The following is an 8089-nucleotide window of genomic DNA, read 5'->3' as shown; positions in this document are numbered from 1 at the left end:
ACATGGGAAGCCCATGTGGGCTGACCACATTGAACCCACATGACATCAGCATGGGCTGACCATATATGGGTTAGACCTGGGTGTGGATATGTGGGCCCCAGTCCTTTTTTAAGTGGGCTATCTGGGAATGGGATAGTACTGGGCAACAGTATGTGGGGCCCATGTGGTTCTAGTTTCATGGGCCCAACATGGGAAGCCCATGTGGGCTGACCACATTGAACCCACATGACATCAGCATGGGCTGACCATATATGGGTTAGACCTGGGTGTGGATATGTGGGCCCCAGTCCTTTTTTAAGTGGGCTATATGGGAATGGGATAGTACTGGGCAACAGTATGTGGGGCCCATGTGGTTCTAGTATCATGGGCCCAACATGGGAAGCCCATGTGGGCTGACCACATTGAACCCACATGACATCAGCATGGGCTGACCATATATGGGTTAGACCTGGGTGTGGATATGTAGGCCCCAGTCCTTTTTTAAGTGGGCTAACTGCGAATGGGATAGAACTGGGCAACAGTATATGGGGCCCATGTGGTTTCAGTATCATGGGCCCAACATGGGAAGCCCATGTGGGCAGACCACATTGAACCCACATGACATCAGCATGGGCTGACCATATATGGGTTAGACCTGGGTGTGGATATGTGGGCCCCAGTCCTTTTTTAAGTGGGCTATCTGGGAATGGGATAGTACTGGGCAACAGTATGTGGGGCCCATGTGGTTCTAGTTTCATGGGCCCAACATGGGAAGCCCATGTGGGCTGACCACATTGAACCCACATGACATCAGCATGGGCTGACCATATATGGGTTAGACCTGGGTGTGGATATGTGGGCCCCAGTCCTTTTTTAAGTGGGCTATATGGGAATGGGATAGTACTGGGCAACAGTATGTGGGGCCCATGTGGTTCTAGTATCATGGGCCCAACATGGGAAGCCCATGTGGGCTGACCACATTGAACCCACATGACATCAGCATGGGCTGACCATATATGGGTTAGACCTGGGTGTGGATATGTAGGCCAGTCCTTTTTAAGTGGGCTTTCTGGGAATGGGATAGTACTGGGCAACAGTATGTGGGGCCCATGTGGTTTCAGTATCATGGGCCCAACATGGGAAGCCCATGTGGGCAGACCACATTGAACCCACATGACATCAGCATGGGCTGACCATATATGGGTTAGACCTGGTGTGGATATGTAGGCCCCAGTCCTTTTTTAAGTGGGCTAACTGGGAATGGGATAGAACTGGGCAAAACTATGTGGGGCCCATGTGGTTTCAGTATCATGGGCCCAACATGGGGAGACCATGTGGGCTGACCACACTGAACCCACATGACATGAGCATGGGCTCATGTCATGGGCCCAACATGGGGAGACCATGTGGGCTGACCACAGTGAACCCACTGTGGGTTCAGTGTGGGCAGTACATATCCACGCCCTGGTTGGACCTGGGTGTGGATATGTAGACCCCAGTCCTTTTTGAAGTAGGCTAAATGAGACAAAATTGTAGAACAATGTACAGGGGTTGGACAATGAAACTGAAACACCTCTCATTTTAGTGTGGGAGGTTTCATGCCTGAATTGGACTAGCCTGGTGGCCAATCTTCATAAATTGCACATTGCAACAGTAAGAGCAGAGTGTGAAGGTCCAATTAGCAGGGTAAGAGCACAGTTTTGCTCAAAATATTGCAATGCACATAACATTATTTGGGACATACTGGAGTTCAAAAGAGGGCAAATTGTTCACCAAGACAGCAAGTCTTTGTGATTATCAAGAGCCACAGTATCCAGGGTAATGTCAGCATACCACCAAGAATGACGAACCACATCTAACAGGATTAACTGTGGATGCAAGACGAAGCTGTCTCAAAGAGATGTTTGGGTGCTAACCCGGATTGTATCCCAAAAACATAAAACCACGGTGCCCAAATCACGGTAGAATTAAATGTGCACCTCAACTCTCCTGTTTCCACCAAACTGTCCGTCGGGAGCTCCACATGGTCAATATACACAGCCGGGCTGCTATAGCCAAACTTTTGGTCACTCGTATCAATGCCAAACGTCGGTTTCAATGGTGCAAGGAGCGAAATCTTGTGCTGTGGACAATGTGAAAACATGTATTGTTCTCTGATGAGTCTACCTTTACTGTTTTCCCCACATCCGGGAGAGTTACGGTGTGGAGAAGCCCCAAAGATGCATTCCAGCCAGAGTGTAGTATGCCAGAGTGAAGCATGGGGGGTGGATCATTGATGGTGTGGGCTGCCATATCATGGCATTCCCTTGGCCCCATACTTGTCCAGAGACGAATTGATGCTGTATTGGCCTCAAAAGGAGGCCCTACACCACGCTAATAAGTTATTGTGGTCAAAACCAGGTGTTTCAGTTTCATTGTCCAACCCCTGTAGTTAACCTGTCACTTTCAAAATTTGACTGTATGTCAAAGCAAAAGCTGCAAGAGCAAGATTCTCAAAAAACTTGGAAAGAATTACCCGAGATGTCAGCTTTATAGTCTTTGCCAAGGCAATTGTTACTCAGCTGGCCTCTAATGGAGTTGATGTAAGGTAAATTGTAGAATTTAATTTTTTCCTTGTAGGAAACCTCGACGATAGTAAAGGTTGGTGACCTTGACCATTGTCGAGGTCTCCAGGACGAAGGTGACCTCGTCTTGGAGATCACCCAAGGATATATTTTGCTGATAGAACAGAACATCCATGTCTTCCTAATGTTTGAACCTAAAACATGTTCACTGTGTGATATCTATGCCTGGCTCATTTACAAACACTAGGCTTCCAGAGGACCAGGATATTAAAACATTAAAAATAATTCTACAATGCTTTATTTTTTTAAACCAGTTCAGTATTGCTCTAGCCACACTTTGAACCCTTAACATTTTTCATGTTATTATTTTATGCTAGAACAGTCCAGTCCAGTCTCCAAGCCAGTACGCATGAGTGGGCCCCCCTTGGGTTTGTAGTAGGCCATATGGGTAATGAGTGGTCATGGGTTTTATCTGGGCAAACCTCATGGGACACATATGGTTAACTAAAATGGGACCCGTATGGGCTGGCCCATTTGGGCTAAATGTATGGGCCCTATTCAGCAACAATGTGGGCTAACTGGAAATGGGACAGAAATGGGCAACACTATTTGGGGCCCATGTGGTTTCAGTATCATGGGCCCCACATGAGAAGCCCAATGTGGGCTGTCCACATTAAACTAACATGACATGAGCATGGGCTAACCATACATGGGTTGGACCTGGGCAGGAAAATGTAGCCCCTAGTACTTTTTTTCATGGTCTAAATGGGACAAAATTGTAGAACATTTTAATCGACAATGTGGTTACCCTGTCACTTTCAAACTTTTCACTGTATGTCAAAGCAAAAGCCAGTTCAGTATTGCTCTTGCTACACTTTGAACCCCTAACTTTTTTTTCATTTTATTATTGCAGTCTGAATGTCTTAAAACATTTTTTTGAAATAATCTTTGAAATATATACGTAAACTCATATTCTGGTGCTTACTCAAAATTAAGCACAGAGTGGTCATGGTTGAGCTTTAGTCCTTGTTTTATTTTTAATAATATTAACTTTTATTTTTTTTTATTATTTTTTTTTATCAATTGGATGTTTAGACATCCATAGAGTTTACTGCAGCCTGTTCGCAGCAAGATTTAAATTTTTATTTGGACAAATAGTTCAGATCAGACCATTGTGAAAAATATCACAAAATGTTTAGAAAATAAACAAAACTCATTAGTAAGTGAGAGACAAGAGTAAAATTTGAGCATCTGTTTTTTCATATATTTGCAAACATTTTCCAAGTCATCAGTATAAATAAAAATAAAAAATAAAAAAACGTAACATTTCTGTTAATGATTCATTTGGTTCCAATTACCTTTTTGTTCATTGTTTGCTCTGAGGCACCGTTGCCAATAAAGGTTGGTGAATTGAAGTACCGGTAGGCACTTTACACATCCACTGAAGAAAATAGTTCCAAAACATATTTGAATAAGGAGGACAACGAAATGTATTTATTTACATTGAGAACTTTTGCTACATCGGTTTTACATTTGTTAAACCGATGTAGCACTCTCAAAAATTAATCTTGTGTTTCTTGGAAAACGTAAAATGACCCGCGGATGGATATGCGGTTTCAAAATCAAGCCTGTTCTCTTCATCAGTCCGTTGGCGCGGAGTCTGCCTGTTGGCTGATCTACGAAAGAATCTGTAAGTACATTTCTTCTGTTTTACCTAGTACCAAATTTTAGGGAGAGATTTTAAATCGCTTGTTAAAAAAATTGTTGCTCGTAACAAATCGGACGACAGTATCCCAAAAGAGACTTAATTGTTATTGTTATTTTGCTTTTCTTTAGGGTTATACTTTTCTGATATTGCTAACACACACAGCTACACACAATAAGCAGATTTTAGTGCAGACCGATTTCAAACGCAGCGTTGTGGGCCAAACCATTTTCAAATACCGCAGCCATTCTATTTGTTGAGCTGCCATTGGTTCATTTGAGCGCCAACGAGGCAGAATGAAATCGGTTCACTGAAGAATCTATGTTGCTAGCAGAGGTTGTTACAAAGTGTCTGGACACAATAAAACCATTTGTATGATTTAAAAAGAGTAACTATTGTGCTTTCATTCTATGTACTTGGGCTTTTAATAATCTTTCTCACAGTCACATCAGCATGCATGGGTGGGTCTCATGTATGGATTCAGGCTGGTTTGGCTGGGACCCATGCAAGATTATTATTGTCGTTTTTTTCAATAAAACTGCATTGAATCGTTTAGCTTTGGGCTATATAGGTAATGATAAGAGGGCATGGGTTTTATCTGGGCCAACTGCGTGAGGCTCAAAAGGTTAACCGAAATGGGACTCATATTGTTGGCTCAATTGGGTTAAATGTATGGGCCCAATTCAGCATTAACGTGGGCTAACTGGGCATGGGACAGAAATGGGAACACTATATGGGGCCCATGTGGTTTCAGTATATTGGGCCTAAAAGGTTTTTTGTAAATAGGATGAAGGCATTGTAGTTCATATTTTTAAATTTTTTTTTAATTGTTGTGTGACACTTTAAAGCGTTTTGTTATGTCATAGTTTATTTCAATCTGCCGCTATTGTGTTGGTCTAGAGTAGTCATCAGTGTCAGGGTTCCTGTGTGTGTATGTGAGTGTCGCATCTTATTTCAGTGAGGATCTTTGTGAGGAGCCCGTGGAGCTTGGCACAGGTGGAGGAGCAGCAGAATCTTCAGTCTACGCTAGATTGACTGAAGATTCTACTGGTGTATGCTAGATGGTTGCATACACCGGTAGTCACTCTGGCCTCTCCTGTTGTGAACAGTTTTCTGAGAACGTTTCTGTGTCTACTAGAAGTCACCTGGTCTCTGTGTTTGTTCGATCCTAGGGGTTTTGTCGCCTCATTCGAGAACTCACCAGTGAATACCTGCGTGCTCGCTCCGCCGATTCCACTGCCTCCACTCCACCCTTCGAGCTTCCAGCTCTCTTCCATTCCCACCTCGCATTTACCTTCGGAACCGCTGCACACCCTCTCTCAGGAACCTGGCATCTCACACCCACGCCTCGAAAGACCCGCACCGAAGTAAGCCTGTTCCTGTTTCCCCGCCGATCAGTCATTCTAAGCCCGTCATAACTAAGTTCTCGTTTCAGGCCAACCTGGTCGAGTGGTCCTCACCCTTCCGCTGATGTCCGGGAAATAGATTTTATTTTGTCCTGTTGTAAATAAATCACTCACTCATCCCTATCCAACGTGTGGTTACTGCATGTGGGTCCGTAAATTGAAACCCATCATGTCAATCAGTGGCCAAGCCTGAAACAAATATTGAAAGATGAAGAAATTTTTTGATATTTTTGCAATATTTAGCTAGCAGTTATGTGAAATGTACTTATATTTAATTGTAGCTCTAATTTTTTTATATGTGAAATGTTTTAGGCTTTATTAGTTACATTTATAGTGATTTTTCTAAACTTCTCTTAAGAGTAATACTACTGTCTTAGTCCTGTCACGTTAACAAAGAAATTAGGATAATTGCAAAACTGTTCAGTGTTTACAATATAAGGCTTCAGTAGTTAATCTATACAAGGCTGTTTTGCCTTAATTTTTTATTTTTTTGAAAAGTCTAAATGTTATATTGCACTAATAAAATATATATTTTTGCAGGCTTCAAGAGGATCAGCGTGTGAAGATCACTTTATAATGATTTGAAAAAGGTAGATTAATATGTTAGTGAAATTAAGCACATAAGAGTGATATAATGACAAACTGATGAACAAAAACAAAATGTTGTCCTGTTATTGTCATTGTACTTAAGGTTGCCATGGCTACAGAAATTGGAGGAGCATCCTTAGATGACACAATACAACCAGCTGTGCGATTCCTCATGTCCCATGAACTGGAAGTCCAGTTCAACCTTTTTGGCCAACATTGGAAACAAGCTCTTGGACCTGCGTCTCTTTGATGTTTTGTATGGTAAATATCAGTTTTTATTGTCAGAGTAACTTTTTTTTTTCACTTTTCTTTCTTAAACATATGTTAATTTATTTTGGTTGTTTTATGCTTTTGTTTGTTATTTTTAGTAATGTTTTTAGGTTAAAAATTGAGTCTTCAATTTTTGGTTTTATTTGAACAGTATTCTTTCACTGTTGTTAAGAACTTAAAAATTTGAAGGTAATATTGTTTGCATTTCAAACAATATTAAAATAACCACAAAACCACGATAGAACCTATTAGTTGATTTATATAGATGGATATATTTTAAATTTACAGTAAGAATATAGTTTCTGTACATAATAATGATGACTCAAGAGTCCTTTTGATTATGGCATATCTCTGCAAGCATTTTTGCCCCATGAAGGGGGAGATGCAAATCTCATGAATGTTACATTGTGCTAAAATGAAACACTAATACAATTTCTACCTTTGCTTGTTATTTCAGGGGACTTAAAAGAAATTATCCATCTACAGAATCACACAAGCATACAGCAAAGACTCTCGAAGTGGTTTACTGGAGCCCGAGTGGAAGTGGAAATAGACTAGAGAGACTGCCAGTTCAAACTCAGGTTGGGGAGGTCTTTCAAGATGGACAGTTTCAGTAAAGTATGAGAGATTTCAAATTTAAGCATGCATATGGCATGTAGGTTATTTTTAAAAATGTTTAACAAAAATGTATTGTGAAAGATCTATATAGGTGTGTATATTCACATTGTGTGTATCAATGTGAATATACGTGTATAAAGTTATATAGATAGTATTTAGATGTATACATTTATAGACCTGTAGGAAAATATGTAGGTGTCTTTATTTGTGTGCATCTATAGATATATATTTATAGATCTGTTTATAAGTTTGTTATAGTAAACTAGCTTCTGTTATTTCAAAGATGTCGTGAATAATTGCAGATTTCTTTTTGTGGCACCATTCCCTGAGTATTAATGAAGTTCTAATAATTGCTGTAGTGAGGTAAAAAATAACTCCTGACAATATTTTAAATTACTAAATAAAAGCCTTGAGCAAAATAAATTTTTCATCTCTTTTTTTTTATTTTTATTGAACACGTTTTAAGCTAGACTTTGGATTGTTGATCAAGATTGCATATCTATGAATGTAATTCACATCCAGGTTAGATGAGAATTGTTCCTACAGGATTAAGGCATCTGGGTCCCGCTGAAAGCCCAGTTAGCACCCATTAAAATCTACTTGGGCAAACCCATGTGGGGCCACCATGGAAACCGTGGACAAACCCACTTGTTACCCATATTCTAGCCCAGTTCAGACCCAATTGGTACCCACGTAAATATTCTTGACAGCACCCTAGTGGGCCACAGATGAGCCTCATGTAAGTTAACCATATGGGCCCCACTGAAAGCCCAGTCAGCACCCATAAAAATTTACTTGGGCAAACCCATGTGGGGCCACCATGGAAACCGTGGACAAACCCACTTGGTACCCATATTCTAGCCCAGTTCAGACCCAATTGGGACCCAGGTAATATTCCTGACAGCACCCTAGTGGGCCACAGATGAGCCTCATGTAAGTTAACCATGTGGGACCCACTG

The 8089-nt window shown here is 41.1% G+C and overlaps 1 long non-coding RNA gene across 2 annotated transcripts; it reads left to right on the top strand.

Moving 5' to 3' along the window:
* The first annotated feature begins 3802 nt into the window (after positions 1-3802).
* On the top strand, positions 3803-7392 carry LOC129374640 (uncharacterized). 2 transcript variants are annotated; one of them, XR_008607531.1, is made up of 5 exons: positions 3803-4233; positions 5421-5615; positions 6195-6244; positions 6346-6503; positions 6970-7392. It is a non-coding gene; the product is annotated as an uncharacterized LOC129374640 (long non-coding RNA). The 2 variants fall into 2 exon arrangements; XR_008607530.1 differs by lacking the exon at positions 3803-4233 and having other exon boundaries at positions 5221-5615.
* The last annotated feature ends 697 nt before the right edge of the window (positions 7393-8089 follow it).

This window comes from Poeciliopsis prolifica, unplaced genomic scaffold, assembly GCF_027474105.1.
Source record: "Poeciliopsis prolifica strain line A6 unplaced genomic scaffold, Auburn_PproV2 SCAFFOLD037, whole genome shotgun sequence".
Taxonomy (NCBI): Eukaryota; Metazoa; Chordata; class Actinopteri; order Cyprinodontiformes; family Poeciliidae; genus Poeciliopsis; species Poeciliopsis prolifica.
This window is presented reverse-complemented; position numbering and strand designations above follow the sequence as displayed.